The 23,955-nt window shown below is 41.7% G+C and overlaps 1 protein-coding gene across 1 annotated transcript in view; it reads right to left on the bottom strand.

The window, feature by feature from the left end:
- Positions 1–891: 891 nt before the first annotated feature.
- Positions 892–23,955, bottom strand: part of TNFSF10 (TNF superfamily member 10) — a 294,194-nt gene continuing 271,130 nt past the window's right edge. Inside the window, exon 8 of the mRNA XM_044070234.1 lies at positions 892–2,024. The gene's annotated coding sequence lies outside the window, so the exon portion shown is untranslated. The remainder of the gene's footprint in view (positions 2,025–23,955) is intronic.

The following is a 23,955-nucleotide window of genomic DNA, read 5'->3' as shown; positions in this document are numbered from 1 at the left end:
TATTTCAACCAAAGCCACCATGAAATCAGGAAGGACTAAGATAAATACTGATATTTTGCTTGTAAGGGATTAACCACTCAAATGAAAGTAATTGCAGTACTATAACCAGACCTAAAACTGAACTGACAAGGGTGTACGATGTCAAGAAAAATGAGAAAGCAGCATGTGAACTATCATTGTTAGTAACTAGAAGATCAGAGGTCAGGTAGCAATTTTACAGGCAATTAGGATCTAATGCTGACTCTTTAAAAATAAGGGTGATCAGCTCCTCTTTTAAAGAACTAGAGAACACCCCAGTTCTCAAATAGGATCTCACAGTTTGGAAAATAACTGAACCCAGCAACTCCAATCAACACAGAATCAACCTTGTTAGGCAGGGGTATAGTCTACAGTAGGTGGAACACATAGACAAAACTATTTTAATGACCTCATCATAAATCACCTAATTGAACACTATGCATCCACACCTACAGTCAGTTTAGAGAATTGACAATTTAGCTAGCAATATGTCTTTGGGAGATGATAGGAATCAGAAGACAACAAAAAAGGCAGATCAAATATTGCAGTGAACGAATTCAATAGTAATCCAGAGTTCAAAAAACAACTTAAACTTCAGAAATCCCAGGAATTTAATGAATACAAAAGTAAATGTGTAAAGCTTTTGTGTTAATACACTTCTTCAGTGCATAGTGGAATCAGGAGACCCCAGTGAAAACCCACGTGGATACAGGGAGGCCATGCAGACGTTTCAAGAATGTACTCCGACTGAGACTGGGACCACAAAATCTAGCCATGTGAGGCAGCAAAAGTAATTGCTCCAATACTGCTGCTGCTCTTGGTTAAAGATTGAAAAAAAAGGATAAGAAAACTGTTATACCATGGTTGCTCATATTTATTTATGATTCAGATAGCATTTCTTCTTTTCTTTATCTAAAACCAAATTAATTGTCAACTGGAAATTCATTGCAGTATTTTGTATCATTTAATGCTCTCTGACAGGTTTTCTTGATATCAGTAAATAACATGAAAAATCCATTCTTCCATCCTCTTACCTGTGATCTTCAAACATATTTGAACGCATACACATCTTTTATTTTTTTTGTTGACGTGCACCATTTTAGTGCTGCTATAGCAAACAGCATGCAAATGTACAAAACATTTAACAAGTCAACTGGCACAGATAACTGCAACCTCAACGGATTGTGTCATGCATATTAACGAGCACTTTCTTACCTTAAATGTGTTTGCTGCGTCATTATACTGCAAGAACAGTTTGATGCAATTACTAATCATTTACAATTAATATTAATATTGATGATGGGTGTGTTTTGCAGCTCATCCTGAAACCAAAGTCATAACAGATTTTCATCCCTGCTGATAATCTCTGTCCATTTTTATATTCAGAGTACAGTGATGTATGTCGGTTTTCCACAGTCATTTTAAAACAATGTATCTTCCTTTTCTGTCCTCATAAAATGCAAACCAAAATGCCTTAACTCCACTTGGTAAGCTCTGTTTCTGATTTTGTCTGCATGAATATGTATTGTGCACAACAGCTGTTTTATTTTAAATGCAGACAACATAGAACACATTAGCACCATGGAATTAGTACAACATCTAGAGGCTCTATTAGTTTTATTGTGCTTGCTAACGTGCTGTATGCAGGTTAAAATAATACAGCTGCTGGTAAGATGAAATTGCAGTTCTTTTTTTATATTTTAATTGCTGTACCATGTCTTAGTTTTCCACAATCATTTTAAAATTATATATTTTTGCTTTCCTGTCCTAATAAAGATCAAAGCAAAACTTTAAAGCACTACTCAATAAAATGTGTTTTCTTCCTCATCTGCAATGTTACATCTTGGGTACAGTGGCTGTATGACTATAAGGTTTAAACAGAAGCTTGACAAGAATCTTATTTCATTTCTTGTGACGACATCATGCCTCCTTTTGTTTTATCTACTTTGACTGCTTTTTTTCTTAGTTGTAGGTGGTGAGGAAAAACTGTAGCTGCCTTCATATATCTAAGAAGAGAAAGAAGAGCGAGTTTAAGATGACATATATGCTTAGCATCATAATTAATGTATTATTGAAAATAAAAGTAAAGCACTGTATAATTAATGGACTTCTTCCTGTATAGCATTGTACTGCATGCAGTGAGATGATTAATTCTTGATAGGAAATTGCCATATGATTAAAAGAGAACTTATATTTATCTAAAAACTATTAATGTCAAAACGAATACAATCCTAAAATAAAGTGATCTGCAAATTGTTTTGTTTTCAGTACCATTTTTATAGCTTCATCTTGCTTATACTCCATCAGGTCCCACAGAATAGAGCTTGTTTTATTACAGAACAGTTGTGCAACTTTCCCATTTCACTATGCAGCAAATACTTTTCCCATTCCCCTGTCCAGCTGCACACGGCACAGCTTGCATTAGGGTGTTGCCCACCTTATAGTCTCCTCCCTGAAAACAAATGTCATAGATTAACACATTTTGTCACAGAAGACAGCTAACACCTGTTGTCACAGGAGACTGCCATGTTGCTTTCCCATTAGTGTGCTAAATAAATTTCCCATTTCTTCACCTATTCAGCTACACCCAGCAAAGCCTTCTGTTACAACTGTACCATTCCAACCGCCTGTACATACTTTGTAGTAGATGCTACTGCTGATATGCAGAAGCATAAATAAACCTACCATTTTAAACAAAATTAAAAATGGTTTTATGTTTTAACTTTTGAAGGCACATAGAGTTCAGAATCTAATCGTAGGAAAATTAGAGAATATGGTGTGACCAAGACACATTAATAACCTTCTGAAGCCTGATACATCCATGAAATGATCTTGTTCACTGTTTCTTCCAAAAACAGAACACTTTCTAACTGAATTAAAAAGAATGGGTAGCATCTGATGACATGCCATCGTGTAATGACTAAATTAATCATCAACTACACAATGTTTTATACATTATTATGCACTGATAATAGAAGATGACATTAATCAACTCACTAAGGATTTGGAGTAATAACAGAATGTTGTGTATGCAGGGAAAAGAATACCATTATATTATGCTATCTTGGATTTCTTCAGTAAGGGAAACAGGATGATTTGTCTGCCTAAGATTATAAATTATTAGAACTTAAAAGAAGCCCATTGTTTGGAAAAGCTAAGGCAATTTATATTTAAGTAGTTTGACAAAATCTTTCCCTTGTCCAAAATTGTCTCCGTAAGCATTTGTTATCAAAATAATAAACTAATGCTATTTTTTTGTCTTGTTGTAGTCTAGTTGATGTCTTAATTTACTGTTGTGGTTGTTCACAACCCTAGTTTGTATGCACCTGGACCTGGTTAACTTTAATTCACTAAGATTATCTGATTGGCTTTGGTTATGTGATTGCCATAGTTTGTCTTTGTTGCTGACCTAAGTTCTTAGTTTTTAAGTTTAACTGTCTCATTCAAATCAATTATATTGGCCATTTTTGTAAGGCTTGCTAAATAATGTTTACTTGACAGAATGTGAAAGTGGATCTGGTTTGTAAATGAAGGTAGACAGGAGCAGGAAACTAATTACCTGTAGCTTTTAGTACTGCAGGTATTCTACTGGGTTGTAGTACTAAGTAAAAACCGAGTCATCAGACATGGTGTCATTTGAAGGGGTTCAATATTTGTCAGCCTGGGAGCATATGATTGACAGATCATGTTGCTTCACCAGGGATGGCCTTCATCTTTCCTCCAAGGATTAGAGTTATTGGTGAAGACATTGTCCATCCCCATACAACCTTGTTTACACAATGTCAAACTGATAAACCTACCAACATAAGAAAGCAAGCAAAGGAAATATGAAGGTGTTACTGGTCAGTATTAGCTGGCTAAACAAGAAACTCCACTCCTCATAAGCTCTCCTCATCCCAGAGGAAGTAGATGTCTGTGTAGTGACTGAGACATGGTTCAAAATTGTGGAGAGCACTCCAGATGTGCAGGTCTATAGTGCCTTCCACACTTTTAGACCAGATGCTATGCAGCAGCGGCAAAAAGATGGATGTGTCTCAATCTTCATCTAGAAGTGACTCACCTCAAGGCCTAGCAGCATGATGCGCTAGATCTTCTTCATGTCCAAATAACCATCAGAAAGGTCCCGTACCATATATTACCTAAATACAGAACTCCCTGTATGACTGAAACAAGACATAGTGGTTGTCTACAGGGACTGGAATCACTCAGTATGGAGCTCCATACCATTTTCCCAGGTGATCTTTACTATCCAATTATTGACTGGAAAACTATACCACCACTAGTGTGCAAGTACAGAGATTCCTGGACTTTGTCAATACAAATGCCCTGGAACAATTCTTCAGAGGAAAAAACATCTTGGATTTTGTTCTTACTAATATGGGGGCATCTTTCATCACTCTTTGTGTGTCTTCATTATTAGGTCTTACCATAAAGCTGTCTCCTAAATAAAATCAAAATCAGATACCCCTTCCACCCAAAGTACCTTTAGGAATTTCTCTAAGACTAACTACGTTAATCTAAATGATACATTGGCAAGATTCAAATCCCCACCAAACTCAGTTAACTCTGCTGAATATGTAGAAATGTTACACTACCACAGTATACCAGCATGTAAACAGCTGCATAGATGCTGTTGCACCCTGTAGGAACAAGCACAGGGCAAACCCCATCAACAATCCACCCCCCCCGGTGGAACAATAATATCAAAAAGCTTTGCAATAAAAAGGAAAATAATTTTGACCAAAAGTAAGAAGAGTAATTCCCAGAATTATATCATTTAAATAAACAAATAAGAAGCTTAATAAAAATGAACCAAAGCCAGGTTTGATGCTAAAATAGCCACCCAAGTAAAAGACAAGACATTGTTTTAGATGTGTTCATAATCTTAGAAGCACAATGCAGGAATGTGCTGAGCTGATTTGTAAACAATGTTACCTACCCCGAAGCTGAAGATATAACTAACTTACTCAACAATACAGTCAGCTCAAATTATACCCCTGTCTCCTCTCCGATTATTTCACAAGATATACCTGAAACTGACTCACTTCCAGCTCATCATACAAGCTATCATACAAGACCAAGTCCTGAAAGCTAAAAATACTTCATCAGTGGGTTCTGGTAATATGCCTGGATGCTTCTTAAATTGCATGAAGTTTGATTAAGTCACTCCCCCTAACAGCACTGCTCAACCTCAGTCTCCATATAGGTTTTGTACCAAGTGAATGGAGAACAGCTACAGTCATTCCCCTGAGACCTAGACAATTACAGACCCATAACTCTGACCAGCTTCATATGCAAATCCATGTAAAAGACCTTATCATGGAACTAATCAATAGGGACACATGGAACCTTCAAACACTGGACCCATTTCAGTTTGGATTTGTCAAGGGCAGGTCATGCTTACTCATCCTGGTGGACTTCTTTGAAAAGGTCAGCAAAGCAATGCATGAAAGCAAAATGGCATACACTGCATACGTTGATATGGCCAAGGGTTTTGACACAATCCCTCACTTGGACATAGTAGAAAAGCTAAATAAACTGGGAATCCCCCCCCCCCCCCCCCCACAACAACTTCTGGATTGCCAGCTGACTCACAGATAGGACACAGGAGATCAAAACAGAGGAAGCTACCTCCACAAAGATATTATCAACACTGGAGTCCTCCAGGATTTGGTGCTGGAAACTCACCTGTTTGGCATCTAGTTCTCTGAAGTAAAAGCCAATATCAAAGGGCTCTGGCTGACTAAGTTTGCAGGTGACTACAAGCTAGGACCACTTATTGAATCCCAAATGACTTAGTCATCCTGCAGGAAGGTTTGTCCCAAACAAATAACTTGTGGCAGAACCATGGACTGAAACTAAATGCAAAAAAAAAATAATGGATTATTGTATCCTTTGGGAAGTGATCTACCCTGGGAACTACCACATTTGCAATACTGTTTGGGATTTAGGAACCTGTGCAGACAGTGACCTAACTTTTGACCACTATGTGTCCACTGCTATAAGAAAGCCCTTCTACATTGCACTGCGTATAAACAAAGGGGTTGTGACTACAACTAGAAATGTCATTGCCTCCCTTTATTCAGCTCTCATTAGGCTAATCATTGAGTATAATGCCCCTTTGGCATGTTTCTCTCCATGCACATGAAACAACTATAACACCCTCAGAGATACCTTACTAATAGGATATAAGGCCTAAACAATATGTTTTACATGAACCACCTCAAAGCCTTGTCACTATATTCAGCATCCTACAGACAACTAGGAGCTGACCAGTGTCTGGCATACAAGGTATCCTGCGACCCAATACTGATGGGCCTACTGCACACCAACAATTTAAATGACATTAGAAATACTCAGTCCAGGGATCTAAATCTTTTCTGCAACATCAACAATATGGTTTGGAGGGGCAGATATATCTCACAGAGTATACTACTGCTTTGGAACAGACTCCCCATCCATGTAAAACAAAGCTCATTCCTGTCTATATTCAAGTGGAACTTGGATCTATGGCTGGGTAATAGAAAATTTACCCTAGAACTGCCCCCTGTACAATAATGGACAGAGGTAGCTCCTAAATGCTTTATTCCATGCATATATCCCCTCAAATTATCTAGGGTATGATCTCAAATATTCTCACTAGGGGTAATATTTAATTATAGACCAGAGGATTGGTAAAGCAAGTCTGACACCAAATGGGATAGGATAATTCAAGTCCCAATAGGAAAACTGGCTAGGCTTAAAATGGGCCAAAAGGGCAGCTAGCCTAGTACTTACCCATAAACCTATGGTCATGAGTTGTGCCGAGTGGCTGAAAAGGTGAGACTGCAGGCTATGTGGTAGAAATAAGGTTCCTTCACAGGGCTGTTGTTGGGCTCACTCTCTGTGACAGAGTATGGAGCTCAGCAATTCAGTAGACTATCAGAGTATAGCATCCATTACTCCAGGTTAAGAGGAGTCAATTGAGGTGGTCTAGGCACCTTCTAGAGATAACGCCTGGGTGCATCTGACAGGAGGTGTCCTAGGAAAGATCTAAAGAAAATACTTTGAAGGGATTATATCTGTCAAACTGAATGGGGATGCCTGGAGATGTTTCAGAATGAGCTAGAAATAGAAAAGTCTGTTTATTCTGCTCATCTGGCTAATGCAGTGACCACAATCAAGAGAATGGTTTAAAAAATGCATGGACAGAGAAGGGATGATGGATGGATAGATGAATAGATGGACAGATGAATCTTGGATGGATGAGAAGAGGGATAATACTTTAGAAAAGTTTAATTCTTCAGGATTGCATACCTCTCACTGAACCTTTGCCTTAACTTCAGGTGTGACTTAGCATAAAGTAGCACTTTCATCCTGTCAGCATTGAAGCTGCTTGACCATTTCAACTGTCTAATGGTATTAAAGAAGCAAAATCTCTTTAAGATTACATAACAACTGCATTATCTAATTAAAGGATTTTCACAAGTTGTATAACATGTACACAAAATCCATTTATACTAGTTTACATTCATTAAGTACACAGGAGTCCCAAGTATTTCTAGGTCCACATACTTCCTTACTACAGATTTGCTGTGACATTTTGCCCTGACTTACTTCTGGTTTCATATACTTCCTTACTACACATTTGCTATGACATTTTGCCCTGACTTACGTCTGGTTTCACATACTTCCTTACTTCACATTTGCTATGACATTTTGCCCTGACTTACTTCTGGTTTCACATACTTCCTTACACTAACATACTTTCCTTCTGAAACACTAAAGGTGGAGGAGTGACCATATTCACCAAGGATATTCACACCTCCAGGCTAGTTGCCCAACACAATGCATCTGAAATTCTCCAGGTGCAACTAACACTGGGTAAGACTGCAATCCAAACTGTAGCTTGCTACAGATCCCCCACCATGCCCCAAGATTCTCACTACACCTTTCTAAACATACTGGAAAATATTAAGAAACAACCAAACACCCTAATACTGGGTGATTTTAACTACCCTGCCATTAACTTGGAAAACTACTCGGGTACCAACACCTTTTCCCAACGGTTCTTAGAATTCATAAATTCCAATGCCCTGGATCAGCTAATCCATTGTCCCACCAGGGGCTCCAATATCGTAGAACTGGTCATTACCAACATGGGAGATAGATGCTCCACACCAGTTGTCACCCCCTCATTGGTCAGATCTGACCATAAGTAAATCACCCTTGGCATCCACATCCCACCCCCACCTCCCAGTACGAAAACCTCCATAAAAAACTTCTCCAAAGCCAACGTCATGCTACTCAAGTCAGAAGTGACAAACTTCATGACACCCATACAGACGGGAGATGAAAGTTCGACTGCTGAATCCTACACTAAGGCACTGTACAAGCACATCCACTCATGCATGAATCGTGCCATCCCAAATGGAACCAAGACACTCTCCTCCAAAAAAGGAAGCCAATCTGGTGGTCTCCTGCCATAAACAAACTATACAACAGAAGGAAGAAACTGTTGCAGAAAAGAGGAAAATCCCAGGATGCAAAAAACTCCCTTACCAGCCTCAGTAAGAAGCTGAGATCCCTCATAAAATCCTCCACAGCTAGTTACGAAAATAAAATTGCCAAAGATTCCAAAAACAACCACAAGGCATTCTATAGTTATGTCAAGAATCTAAATGGCAATGCTCAGATCTGCTCTGAGCTGCAACAGAATGGCATTAAATATACTGATCCCAAGGATATTGCCAATATACTGACAGATCTATTTAGTGCAAACTTCATCCCCCTCTCACCCCCTAAAGGGCCCATCTCAATATCAAAAGATTGCCAAATTCTGGTAATCATGACCACACAGGTAGAAACCGCACTCTCCAGAGCTAAGAATACAGCATCCATGGGACCAGACGGCATCCTGGGCTGTGTACTACATGAACTACAAAATGAACTGGCACCTCACCTAAGTGTCATTTTTAATCATAGCCTCAGCTCAGGCTTCGTGCCCACTGAGTGATGCACAGCTACAGTTATCAAACTCCAAAAGGGGGGATCCACCTTGTATCCTGGGAACTACCGTCCCATCGGTCTGACAAGCCTGATCTGCAAGGGCATGGAACGCATTATCATGGAACTTATAAACAAAGACATTGGCAACATTCAAACACTGGACCCCACCCAGTTTGGGTTTGTGAAGGGCCGATCTTGTCTCCTGAACCTGATTGACTTATTTGAATCAGTCTCCAGAGCTGTGGACAAGGGTAAGGCAGTCCACACAGCTTATTTGGAGCTTACCAAGGACTTTGACACCATCCCCCACTCTGGAATCATAGATAAACTTACTAAGCAGGGCATAAATCCCTACGTCACTTGATGGGTTGCCAACTGGCTTACTGACAGAACCCAGACTGTAAAAGTAGCCGACTCCAAATCCAGCTCTAGACAAGTGGAGTACCTCAGGGTTCAGTCCTGTGACCGCTCTTGTTTGGCATCTACTTCTCTGAAGTACAGGCCAACACTAAGGGACTCTGGTTAACAAAGTTCGCAGATGACTACAAACTGGGAGCCATTATTGAATCCCCAAATGATGTGGATATTCTACAAAAGGGCCTTATAGAAACAGATGTTTGGTGCCAGAGCCATGGGCTCAAGCTTAATGCCAAGAAATGTATAGTTATCCCCTTTGGGAAAAAGCATGTACCCATGAATTATCACATAGGTGGCTGTACACTAAACACTGAAAGTGTGCTGATAGACTTAGGGACACAGCTGGACAGTGGTCTCACCTTTGATGACCACATCGCCACAACAGTCAGGAAATCCTTCTATGTGGCACACCTCATCACTAAGGGATTTTCATCCAGAAAAAAGGAGGTCATTGTCCCACTGTACTCATCCCTCATTAGACCCAGTACAACTCCCCATTTGGTATGTACCTCACAAGACATCTACAACAGCTGGAAAGGCCACAGAAATACCTCACTAAAAGAATCACAGGCCTAAAGCAGATGCCCTATGCTGACCATCTAAAAAAAACTCCAGCTATACTCTGTGGCATATCGTCTACTCAGAGGCAATCTCTGCTTAACATACAGGGCCATGTCAAACCCTGAGCTGTTGGACATGCTCCACTTAAAGAAATCCCAGTCCCCCAGAACCACACGCTCCAGGGATCTAAACCTTGTCATCACAATGAATAAAACATTCTGGAGGGATAGGCTCCTGGCCCAGAGACTCCCCTTCTCTGGAATAGACTGCCCATACATGTCAAGCAGAGCACCTCCTTGGCCATCTTCAAAAGGAACCTTGATGATTGGATGGGAGATAGGAAATTCACCCCAGGGATCACGTCAGTTGCCCTGCTAGACAGGGGTCCAGGGAAGTAAATATTGTGGGAAGAAATATCCAGGGAATTGTTATGGCTAGGCTTGTATAGGCCCAAGGGCCGATAGCCTAGTACCAACCTATGACATTTTGCCCTGACTTACTTCTGGTTTCATATACTTCCTTACTACACATTTGCTATGACATTTTGCCCTGACTTACTTCTGGTTTCACATACTTCCTTACTACACATTTGCTATGACATTTTACCCTGAGTTACTTCTGGTTTCATATACTTCCTTACTACACATTTGCTATGACATTTGGCCCTGACTTACTTCTGGTTTCACATACTTCCTTACTATGCATTTGCTATGACATTTTGCCCTGACTTACTTCTGGTTTCACATACTTCCTTACTATACATTTGCTATGACATTTTGCCCTGACTTACTTCTGGTTTCACATACTTCCTTACTACACACTGACAACCAAAAGCAGTGAAGCTTAAGCAACTGTGACTGGAGCAACAGAGAAGTGAGCACTTAACTCACACCCCCTGTGCATACGTGAAGGACCTGCTGCCAAATTCAGAAAGTTTATACCAGTGGAAGAGGTAGTGCTTCATCAGGTATTCTATAAAATTCAAATTGTACATGGCAGATTAAATATAGGTCAGATGTCTTACATCAGATATTCTATAAAGTGCAAATTGTACATGACAGATTAAATATAGGTCAGATGTCTCCTTCCAAGAATGGCATAAAACCACTGGCTCAGTGTTTGCTTAGCTTGTAAAGAATCTATGTCATCTACCTTCAGGAAAATGTCTCCCTTTGCAATTATTTGTACTGCTGATGAGCTGCTAAAGAAGATCATGTCATGATGACAGAGGAGACATGGCACATGACATACCAGTTTAGTTGGCCTGATTTAAGAAAGGCAGAATCTCCATAGGTTGTGCTGGCAGTCCATTCTCAGGAACTTGACTTGGTCTGTAGAGTACTGGTCAGGAAGAAGAGAGATTAATCACAGGGTAACACCCCTTCCTGGGTAGAGGGGGAGTATTTTCTGGCATACCTGGCCTTTGAGGAAAGCTGAAGGAAGCACATGGCACATCCGGCATGTAATACTGTGGAATTGTTTAAGCCATATATTAGGTGGCATAAACAGCAGTAAGCATACTCCACGGTATCATTACATATCTAGATTTTGCAAAACTATTAGAGAAAATTCAGATAAACAACCAGAATGATATTTCCACTGCGCCACTGTATATTTGTCTTACAGAATCACTTGAGGTTACAGTACGGATATATTCACTTAGAAAAGGGAAGCAATTTTGGCAATGAACTATTTCTCAGAAATCGTTATAGCACTACATTAGACACTGAGAGCATATACCGTGGTGATGGTCTGGCATTTTAGAAGCTGAATGTCTTAGCTAGTGGGGGGGGGGGTTAAAAATGACAGCCACCCCCTATTAGTACTTTATATAGTATCCCATGGAGCACATTTCTTATTTTGAGCCCTCTAATAGAATCCCATATTTTCACTGCATATGTCATACAAGATTGTTTTTCAGAATACTCCCAAGAACTGCAGGCTTGATTGCGTTAAAGTAATGTATTCTTGCAATAATGTGAAATGCTAAGCCTTGATGTATGCCAGGCAATAACCCCTTTAGGATCTGTTTGCCACTTTGCTTTGGATTTAATTGTGTGAGCTGATATCAGCTCTAAAGTGTCAATAGCCTTGTATGCAGAATATGCATGAAATACAGAAGAAAGGCATGGTGATCTACTTTCCTAGTAAACATTGTAGCTGGCAGTGGCTGTTGATGGGGTGGATACAGGAGTTGCATGAATCTCTACAGCACTGGATGGATGAATGTATGCAACAAGGGTGGATGGAAATAATGAAGAGGATTTTAGCTACCTACCAGGTTTGTAGAATGTGTGCAGGCTTATTAGGTCTGACCAGAGCTTACTGTAGATAAGTCAGAAGACGAGAATCAGTCGAGAGAACTTCGGTCAAGAGCTTATGCCCATCCTTCCTACACACATTATGAACAGGCAGCAATGTTCGGACAGGACACAGCTTGAAACAAATGCACACATTCTGGTTTTGCCTACACAATGTGCCACATTCTGTGGCAGACAATGTACAGTACTCCCGCAACTCCTACACTTTATGTAGCAACACTTGGGCAATTGTTGTCTTTGTTTCAGCTTTACTGCTGGGAGTGTTCAAATCCAGTTTAAAATGCGTTTGTCAAATGATATTCCAAGTCCAATGAAATTAATCAGAAACAGACTGCTATGATTATTAGCTTGTATAAGGAGTTTGCCTGTTGAATATTTCGATGCTGACATTTACATTAGATCCTGAGTTATGTAATGTGTTTTATTCTGTCTTCCTTGTTCCCCTTCGGTGTCAAAAACCTCTAGGGTACATAAGCAGAAAAACAGACTTTGATGTACGTACTGGCTTGCATGCAAATATGGTCCTTTTACTGTGAAAACAGGTGAAGAATATTAAAGTTAATTGCTCAATAAGTAAGGAAGCATTTCAGAAGGCATTGCTAGGCAACATAAATTGTCAGATATGAGGTTAATGTAAAACATTGTTGATGTTACTAGCATGGTAAATGAAAAGCTGGTGCGGGATATCTAAGAAGGGAACCTAGCCAACATTAGGAATGGAGGTGGGAGAGAAAAACATCCCCTAACTGTCATCCTGGAACTATAACATCATCTGATTGCAGTGGTTTTGCCAGTGTTTTATGAAAAATAGGTAAATGAAATTCTACTTTAATTTAATTTATTATTGGTAATGTAGTAAAAAAGTGTCATCATATTCAGAATCCCGTTTCAGAAAAATATCATACAATACAATATGAAAACATTTTATCTTGTCTAATAGAATTATAAACAAAAAGGCCTTTGTTTCTTAACATCCTTGACTTGCACTATATTGGCATCATATCTAAGGGTTACATAATACATGAACCTAGCTCAGATATGTTAATAGTGCTACCATAAAATAACACTTAAGCTACTAATTTCTGTAATTTCACATGGTCACTGTGCAATACTAAATGTAGTAATCTTATAGGAATGTAGTATTTCTGCCATATTTGAATCAATGTAATTCTAGAAAGTATACATGTCTTATGGTTTGTCTGTTCCTTTAAGAATAGTCTCAATGCCATTTAGTCAGTAACAACATTTTTAAGAAATAGTGTCTGAAGCTATGAGAGATCCATCATCTCACGTTTCTAATGCTTTATCAGCACAAAAGATCTAATGGTGGTTAATTCTAATACTAATACTCAGCAGTGATTATGACTGTCTTCATGCAGCTAACCCAGCCTACCAGCTATATGGAACTGCATGTCTGACTTTATAAAACTCCAGCCTTAGAAGTTAATAAGACCAATGGACAGGTGTTAAGACTGCTTGGTATACAAAACTTTCCTGGACTGCTAAACCCTGTCTAATAATTCCCCTAATCACCTACCCTAGAAGAACATTCCAGTTCTTTCTGCTGTGGAGCAGACTAATCACACGTTTCATTGTACCAAAATGTGTTGAGGGAAAAGTTCTTTTCACATGTTAAAATTTTCCCGATTAGTTGTATTCAGTACATATTTCAGTTACCCAGTTACCTACCTTCTTCTTTTTTCTGAAATATGTTATACTTTCCTGTTTCTTTTTTTTTTTTTTTGTAATCTCGTTTTTCAGTCAGTGACTTATTCAAATATCCACCCCTTTTGCACTCATGGTTTCACAAAGTAAGTGGTGCCATTGGAGTATACAAGTCTTCACAACAGGCAAGGATCTAAAGCACTTTTAACTGTTTTTGGGTACCACACATAACACCCAAAGGTGTTCTGTCTGCAGTATGCTTAACAATACTATTACAATGCACTGAAGAAAGGCCATCCAAAATTTACTGATAAATCAAAAGCTCCAGAGGTTACCTCAGGACTCCAGAACCAAAAAACAACATAAAGCTTCTCACAGGAAATGAGATAAATCCGACAAAGATATCAAGAAGTGTCACAGGCCAGCCCTCTACTGAACAGTTTTAAGAAGCTTCAAAAAATACTGTATCAGAAGGCAGAGGTGGAGGCTAAACTCCCTGCTCTTACGTTTACTGAGCCACTTGCTGGTTCCTGCAGCTCCATCTAATAGACATGAGTCTGTTTTTTTTTTTTTTTTTGACTTTCTGTTCCACAACCTCAAGATCTCAGTTTTCTGTGGTGCCTATCTTAACTTCTTCTCCTTCGGTGAAGTAGAGCCCCTAACCTGTAGAAAGTCAGTAGCCATTAAAAGGATGGAGACTTTGGTTCTGACTAGATATCAGACTGTTTCCAAACTGGTGTTGGTGCTACAGAGTGTCTCTACAGTCACTTGTGTGACAGACTCAAATCATAAAAAATTTGGTGCATCAGACAGCAGCCCTACAAGTGGTGATCCCTCTAATTTCAGCCTATTTGATGTTGGTTCGTCCAGTGTCAACTCTTCACCCCAGTGCCAGGTGGAGAGGCATCAATTCTGCCAGAACCTGTGCACTTTCATTAAACCCTCTTCTGCCATACAGTATGTAGGCCCTCTGCTTCAGTTTTCCAGACAGACAGAGTGTCTCAAGCAAGCTGTGTGGTGCAGAGAACTTCCTTTTCCTCAGCAGTATCCCCATCCTAGCAGTTCCAGTTTCCTTGCATTGACCAACCCCATCCCACTCCCATTTGAGAGTCTCAGTAGCTTAGTTTATAGTGCATCCTTCCCAAAGACCTATCTTATTACTAGACAAAGCAGTAGAGGTTTCCATAGAGCCTGCAGCTGATGTTAGGAACCCCAAAACGATCCAGTGAAAAAAATTAAAACATACATATCAATACAATTACAATATACATATCCTGCTACAATAAAATAGCGAAATTTGTCACCAGTCTCCCTCATAGGACCCACCATTGTTATAGCTTAAAGCAATTAAAATGGATTGAACTACACTACCTAACATATTCACAACTAGCTACACCACACAGACTCATTCATTATCCAGAAAAATGCCCATACTACAAAACTTATTACTGCCCTACTGTCCAGTAAGGGACCTCTGCTCTAGTAACAAATTCGTACTACTTACGAGTAAGTGAAATAATGTTGCAGGAGGTTCATTCTACTCCCAATACATTAATAAACTCTGGAATAGTATCCCCATACAAATAAACCTCTCAAAAAAACTCAATAATTTTAAACCACTGCTTAAACCACATCTAAACTAGTCCTGGTCCTGCGCATGCTCATCACAGGGTTAAGAGGTTGTGTTCACCGTACTATACTCTCTAAAAATTCTCCTTAAACAGAATGCACTCAACCTCTCTGAAATGACAAAACACTTTTTATACATAACTGCCGCCTGTACACTCTACTAAGTTGCATGTGGGTTCTCTCTTTAGTAACTTCCGCCTCTATAAAATCTTAGAATGTATAAATGCAACTAATGTTTGTGTATAAATGTAAATAGAAATATAATTACTCTGTGTTTAATTGGAACTTAGTATAATGCAATGTAAGCAAATGGAGCTTTTCTCTCCGGGCCTGAGCTGAAAATGGGTATTACCCAGTCAGAATTTCCCAGTAAACAAAGACAAGTAAATAAGTAGAGTGCTCTATCAGTACAACGATCAAATTTAAGAAGAAAGTAACGATAAAGAGGGAGTTCCTTCTACTTCAACACAAAATAACTTTAAGTTTAGTAAAGCCCTAACACTAATGCACGATAGGGGTGCTAATCCACCAGCTCAGGAACATTTCCTCAAATAAAGCACCCACAGATGTATGGGAAACCAGGGCATACTTTCTGGGTGGCCCATCCCTATATAGAGACATTTTAAAATATTAATAATGGCTAGAAACACATTGATACAGTGTGTCATTTACCTAGGAAGATAAACCGTATAACCCATCCCACTAGGGAGTGTTTATTGTGGGTATGTACTTCCCAACATGATGGCACTACTGTCTCAGTAGGAGGTCTGACAATGAACCATATTCATCCCCAGCTGGGGATTTACAGGCTTTAGATAGTCAGTGAAAGCTTGTGTTTGTACCCACCTTATTATGCTTGAAAGCCTTAAACTACTTAAGTCAAACGCTGTACTTTCAGTAATACTTGCTAGATAAAGTACATCATTCCATACCAGAAATACCTGACAAGGACACTTAGCAAATTAAAAATAAAATAAAAATAAAACTTGCCCAGGCTTCCATGTTGATGGATTTGCAAAGGAGGCAAGACTCAATATAGTCATAGCCCAAAATTCCTGGTTCAACCTTATTCCACCCAGTAGAAATCAAGGCATCTTTTAGAGACCTAACTTTTAAGAGCGCCATACAATTTGATCTGGAAAAAAACTACAAGTCCCTGAAATGAGTGAAGAAAAGTGAACAAACCCTTGATTCTATGGGTATAAAAATCCCCCCCCCCCCCCAATCTCCTTCATAAGGATGCAGAAGAGTCAACAGAGGCCACATTTCTGTTTAAAATGTCAGGCCCAAAGGAATATCTAGGGTGGTAATAGAACTTATTAGCTGATTCACAGCAAAGGCAGTGGCCCAAAGGATGAGATAATTTGTGGTTCTGTAGAAACTGCAATAACCCTAGGGCAGCCAGGAATAGTCTTGACTCCCATTCCAGACACCCCCAAATGTAGGTGGTTGGGTTGATGTTCCCTCTATTTATGGCCATGGTTAAAGGTTACCACAAATGGAATTAAGAAAGACTTAGCATATTATTCACAGTGATTCCTAAGTAGTGAACAATTTGGAGTAAGGGAAGGGATAACAGAAGTCTGTAATCTAAAACTATCTTCCCCTCCTCAGCCTTGCTGCATGCTCCATGTTAATGGAAAGCTTTGGCAAGGAAGCAAGTAGAGATGCTTCTCAACATAACAGCCATCCAGGAAGTCCTGAAAGAGCAAGAAAGAATCAGATCATTTTCCAGATTCTTTTATATATTATATATATTTATATTCTTTTCTTTTTTAATGTTATGCAGGACATAATACCACTATAAGATATGAGAGGTGTAAACTTCTTCATCCCAAAAAGCCTTTATGCAGGATCAGTTTTTAATGTTCCCTCATCTATGACACAGAGGAGAACGGATGCACTATTCAGAACTTCCAAATGCTTGTATACACATAAAGATTAGGAAGTCATGAAAAAAGAAGTTATGTACTCACTATAACGTTCCATCTGAGTAGTTAGACGTCATTTGTCATCAACCTGTGGGTTTGAGATCTGATATGGATCCGAGCCAGCAGCTTTCCAAGCTAAGATCCGAGCTACAAGCTCCCCCCTTTACCCATACTACACTGCAACCTCCTTCCAACCCTCAGATCGAGTTTGCCACCCACAACATGACATATCATCCCAAGAGATATAACCTGACCTGATCACACAGACTAAGATCACAATACTCAGTAAATCTGAGTCCAAGGACTATCGTAAACCCCTAAGGTCAGGGGGAAGGAGGGAGGGAAGGTTGCTGACAAATGAAGTCTAACTACTCAGATGGAACGTTATGGTGAGTACATAACTTCTATCTGAAGTAGTTAACTTCATTTGATCATCAACCTGTGGGACAGAGTCCCCAGCTACCAAAGACCTTGGGAGGCCCTTATGGAAGGATATTCCGCAGCACTGCAGATCCAAAGGAAGCCCTTCCTCTACATACCATGTCCAACTTATAATGAGTAATAAAAGTGTGAGGGGAAGCCTAGGGAGCCGCTGAACAAATGTCATCCAGAGAAACTCTGGACCAGAAGGCAGCAGAAGTAGCAATAGACTGAGTAGAATGAGCATGAACCCTGTCTGGTTCTGGTAATCCATGATCCTTGTACACTTGCAGAATACAAAGTGACATCCATCTAGCAACAGTCACCTTCGAAAATGGTTTCCTCAAAAATGGCTTGGCAAAGGAAACAAATAGCTGATCAGACTTACGAAAGGGTTTAGTCCTATGTAAATAAAAGCATAACTGTCTGTGGACATCCAGCAAATGAAATTTGTATTCCCCTTTGTTTTGAAAATTAGGGAAGAATACTGGGAGATTAATAGACTGATTGATATTTGAAGTAACTTTAGGGAGGAAAGAAGGATTTGTCCTTAGAGAAATCCTATCCTTATGAAAAACTAAGTATGGGTGTTTCATACACAAGGCTTGAAGTTCAGACATTCTCCTAGCTGAGGTGATAGCCACCAGGAAGGCTGTCTTCCATGACAAAAATTTTAAATCAGCTGACTATGCGGGTTCAAACAGAGGCACAACTAAGGGCTGAAGAACCAAGGTGAAATCCCATGGAGGGGAAGGATGTTTAATCAGGGGTCTCAGCAAAAAGGTGCCTTTGATGAAAGTCTTACAAATCCTGAAAGCAGCTATTGAACCTGAATTTTCTCTTACATGAAAATGGGATATAGTCACCAGCTGGACCTTAACAGTGGAAGAGCTGGCCCCCTCCTGGAAAATCTTAGACAGAAATTCTAATACTGCTGGAATTGGGGCGGTAAACAGATTCAAATCTCTCTGAGAAGCCCAAATGAAAAAACGCTTCCATTTACTACTGTACACCTTTCAGGTGGAGGACTTGTGCGCCGCCACCAGAATGGACTTAACAGGAGAAGAGAGTCTGGGAGTCTTGGCAATTAGTGGAACTGGAGCAACCAAGCAGTAAGCTTGAGGCTGTCCAGATTCGGGGGAGGAATTCCAGAGGGATGCAAATGAGATCCGGAATGGCATCTAATATCCAGAGCGGAGCTACTAGATGAGACTGTAGGCAAGGGAACCAAACTTGACGAGGCCAGAATGGGGCTATGAGGATAATCCTGCTCCCCAACCGATGGGCTTTCTGCAAGAATTTTGGCATTAGAGGTAGCAGGAGATATGCATAAAGAAGACCAGGTGGCCAAGCATGGACAAGAGCATCTCTGGGGGCTTCCTCCCGAGGGGGAATCAGAGTGAAAAACTCACTGCACTTCGCTTTGGATGGTGATGCAAAGAGATCGCAGCAAGGCTGACCCTACTTGAGGCTTGAGGAAGATCTGTTCCGCTACACAAGGATTCAGAGACCACTCGTAGGGTAAAAGGATAGTTCTGCTCAGTTTGTCCGCTAAAGTGTTGGACTGACCCGGAATGTGCGTTGCTATCAGAAAATGGTTGGTGGAGATCGCCCATTCCCACACTCTCGTGGCCTCTCAACAACAAAGTAGGTAGGACCTGGTTCCCCCCTGTTAGTTGATATGCCAGACCACTGACATGTTGTCTGACTGAATTGCAATCGTTTCCAGAGGAAGGGAAGCATGAGAGGCCAGCAATGCCAGAAGGACCACCCTCATTTATAGAACACTGATATGCAGAACGGACTCGTTCGTGGACCATGTGCCTTGGACAGTCCCAACGGGAGGCATCTGTGGTCACCTTGGCTTGGGGCGAGGTCGCAATAAAGGGACATCCTTCCTGAATATCCCTGGATTGAAGCCACCAGATGAGGGAAGTTTTGCACACCTTGCTTAGAGGAATCAGGTAACTTAAGGACTGGTATAACAGAGACCACTGAACTTGTAATGTCCACTGTAACACTCTCATGTGCAGATGTGCGCAAGGAACCAGATTTATAGCTGCTGCCATGGACTCTAAGGCCCTCAGAACTAGTCCTGCAGGGGGTGAAGAAGTCTGAAGAAGTGCCAATATTTGGAGGGTCAGATTCCGAAGTCTGTCTGGAGTCAAAAATACCTTGGCCTGGAGAGAATCTATTCTTGCCCCTATGAAGTCCAGAATCTGAACTGGCTGAAGAGAGGACTTTGCAAGGTTTATCGTGATACCCAGTAAATTTGACAGCTGAAGAAAAGAATTTCTGGCTTGAACAAGGTGATGCCTGGAGGGGGCGGTGAAGAGCCAATCGTCCAGGTATGGAAAGACCTGAATGCCCTGAAGTCTCAGGTGGGCCACTACAACTGCCATGACCTTGGTAAACACCCTGGGAGCTGTGGTGAGACTGAAGGGTAGGATCCTGAACTGGTAGTGATTGGCTCCATGCCAAAAGCGGAGAAACCTCCTGGATCACCTGTCCATCATAATGTGGTAGAATGCATCCTTGAGGTCTACAGAGCACATCCAGTCTTCCTCCTGCAAGAATGGCAGGATGGATTGCAAGGTGACCATCCAGAACTTCTCCTTGGCAACAGGTTCAACGTGGATAGGTCGTAAATTGGCCTCAATTCCTCCATCTTTTTTGGCACCAAAAAGAACCTGGAATAGATGCATGATCCAGACTGGTCTGGGGGGACTGGCTGGATTGCTCTTTTGTTTAGCAGTTTTCTATTTCCCAAGCTGCCACCCCCCTTTGAGTGGGTGGAACATCTGGGAGGTGCTTTGGATGTAAGGGACTGGTCAGAAAGGGAATGGAATAACCTTTTGATATTATCCGAAGCACCCAGCAGTCTGACGTTATGGACTCCCATTGAACTAGGTGCTTCAAAAAACGCCCCCTAACTGCCTTCAGAGTGGAGCAGTCAGACAACCCCTCAGGGCTGCTGCATGGGTCAATCTGAGAATGGTTCCCGTGACCCATAATTCTTTGGTCCTCCTCTGCCACTGGGCTGGCGTCCACCTTGTCCCCCTCTGCCTCTAGGAAAAAGGAGTCCGGAGTGTCCCGGGAATGCTGAGACTTCCAGAACCACAACTTCTTTTGCCCTCACTGATTCCTGGAAAAGGACCTTTGAGGGTTAGAGAAGTGGATCCCGATGGCCGACAGCGTCTTCCCGTCCTTCTCACTCTGGACTAGCATATCTCGGATGGTCTTCTCGAACAGGGTTGAACTGTCAAAACAGGCATTTGCAAAGGATGCCTTGAAAGGTTCTGAAAAATCGCAAAGCCAGAGCCAGGCATGATGCCTCATGGCAATGCCGGATCCAGCCACCCTAGCGGCTCCCTTGGTGGCATGAGAGAGTAGGTGCATGGATGTGTCAGTCACCGACTTAAGAGTGGCCATACGTGCCGAGAATGAGCGTTTATTCTCAGTCAAAATGGACTAAGGGGGAGACTCAGCGTACTCTTTCACAAGGTTGCGCTGAAGTCTGATCACGTGGGCCATGTAGCTCAACGCCCTTATAGCAACGGTAGCTGAAGCATACTTCTACTTTCCGAGTTGATCCATCGCTCTAGACTCCTTGTCTGGAGGATGGACTGAGGAACTCTCCTGCACCAGTTCATTTTTAGTGGCTGCCACCACCACCATGGCATCAACTGGGGAATCCTTACTCCATGCAGGCTTGTCCGTAGGAGGGCTCAAAATCTTGCCCGGCCTTTTAGGTATAGGTTCTACAGTGTCCAGCTCCTTCCAAGCTCTGGTGGTAATGAGGTTCACCAGAGGATCAGCCGGGGGGGGGGACACCCAAGAGGTAGATGGGCCTGCGTCAAATGCCTCCAGGAATACCGACTCGTCCGAGGAAGGCTTTTGGGCAGACCAACCTCCCCTCTGATGGAGGATTTCCATTATGTCTCCAAATGAGACATCTTCAGGAGGTGATCTGGGGGGCCTTCCCCTTCCTCCAAGTCTGTATCCTCTGTAAGGGACTCGGGGGAGTCCATTGCCTCCTTTTGCACTTGCATTTGCGAGGAACCTCCTCGGGGGGGGGGGGGCTCTCCGGGGAGGGCTCAAAAACAGCTTCATATTCCTTGAGGGGAACCATATGGGGCATAACAGACACAGGCTGTCCCTGAGAGGATGGGATAACAGAAGACACACTAAGCAGCGAGGGAGCAGGGACAGACTCCAAGGAAAGAGTGAGAGGTCTTGATCCTCTTAAGAGAACCCTCTCCACAATGTCGAAGGACAAAGGGGAACCAGCTTCTCTGAAACTAGCAGGTCAAGCAACCATGCCTCTCGGATCCAACAAAGGGCTCGGAGCCAAATCCGGAGCAGACAGACCCAGAGGAATGGTATGTCCCGACCATAATGGAGCTGATGACACACCCACCCCCCCAGATCTGACACCCAAATCACGGCTACGAGAGCTTGGATCTGACATAGGATCCGACAAACTCAAGGGCATGGCTGGTGTCGAGGTTGGAGGAACCATCTGCGCCGACCCCCTGACTCCGAGGCTCATCAGATCTAGGGACTCTGAAACTCAGGGATGGATCAGAGAAGGAGCTATCGAGGCAAACATCAGAGCCAAACTCCCTGCTCCGGCAGGAGGGAGAGTCAGAAACACTCTCATCTGCAACTGAGTCTGTATAAACCTTTTCATCATCCGGTCCATGTCAGCCTCTGAGAGGCTTCTTGTCAATCTGGAGGATGCCTCCGACACTGGTTAAGAGGGCTGATGTCAGGATGACCTCGAAGCAGGCTGAACCTCCTCCTCTGGCTCCGGAGAAAATCTAGGGGAACAGAGCCAAGGGGAAGATGGCCTAGGAGTCTTATCCGGGGTAGTGACCACTTTAACAGGAAGATCCAACAGATCTGCTCGTCTCTTACGACCCCTATCTTTGTCTCTTTCTCTCTCTTTTTCTCTATTTCTCTCCCTATGCTTCTCCTTCCTGGCCTCATTGTCACCCTGTTTAGAAATGTGAATGTGCATCTCGGACAGTTGAGGAGGACCTGAAGCTGATACGGCCACAGCTGTGGCCGTAGACGAAAAAGAAGAAGCAGTTTCTGCCAGGAGAAGCCCAGCCAAAATTAACTTGGCCCTGCAATCCCGCAGGGCCTGTGGATTAAAGTCTGCACAAATTTTGCAGCCTAATGAAAGGTGGGGAACCCCAAACACATGACACACAGAATGTGGCCATCAGCCAGGGACAGCTTATGGCCGCACTGTGCATTTGGAGAAAGTCAGCTTTTGAGGGTCCGACATCTCAACCCCCACAACAACAAATAAGGTTAATTAAGGCCCTACTTACAAACACACACACACAGCAAAGGTGGAAAAGGGAGCCTACACTAACTAAAAAACACAAGCTGTACTACTTTTTTTTTTTAATGGAAAACCTGGGGAAGGAAGAAAGGGAAGGAAAAAAACCACCCACGCACACTAAACTAACTTTTGCACAGTTAAAGAAGGAAAACCCTACTCTACCTGCCTGGAGCTCTGAGATCACATCTTGGCGAAGCCGCAGCAAATGGGATGGGGGTTAGAAGGAGGTTGCAGTGTAGTATGGGTAAGGGGGAGGAGCTTGGAGCTCGGCTCTTAGCTTGGAAAGCTGCTGGCTCAGATCCATATTGGATCCAAAACCCACAAGCTGATTAAATAAAGTTAACTACTTCAGATAGATATTTATCCTTTTAAACAGCAGACATTCATTACCAATTCAGGACTGTTTCCCAATACTTCACATCTACTTCAAGTGTATTCACAAAACCTATGTCAGTCATAGCTAAACATTTGTATGTACAAGGGACAAAATGCTTTCCCTTTTTCAGTGACTGTCTCCTAAAGGCTAACAGCAGAGATAGCTTCTTCCATTGCAGGGAGTCTATACTAAATACTTTTCACCCCATAGAAATCAGTCTGAAATATACAACATCTTGCCTACTTCAAGCTCAGGTCTCCACTTTTATAGTTT

The sequence above is a fragment of the Protopterus annectens genome, chromosome 4.part1 (genome assembly GCF_019279795.1).
Source record: "Protopterus annectens isolate FY-2018-M chromosome 4.part1, PAN1.0, whole genome shotgun sequence".
Classification (NCBI taxonomy): domain Eukaryota; kingdom Metazoa; phylum Chordata; order Ceratodontiformes; family Protopteridae; genus Protopterus; species Protopterus annectens.
The sequence above is the reverse complement of the archived record's forward strand: the minus strand, read 5'-3'. Positions and strand labels throughout refer to the sequence as shown.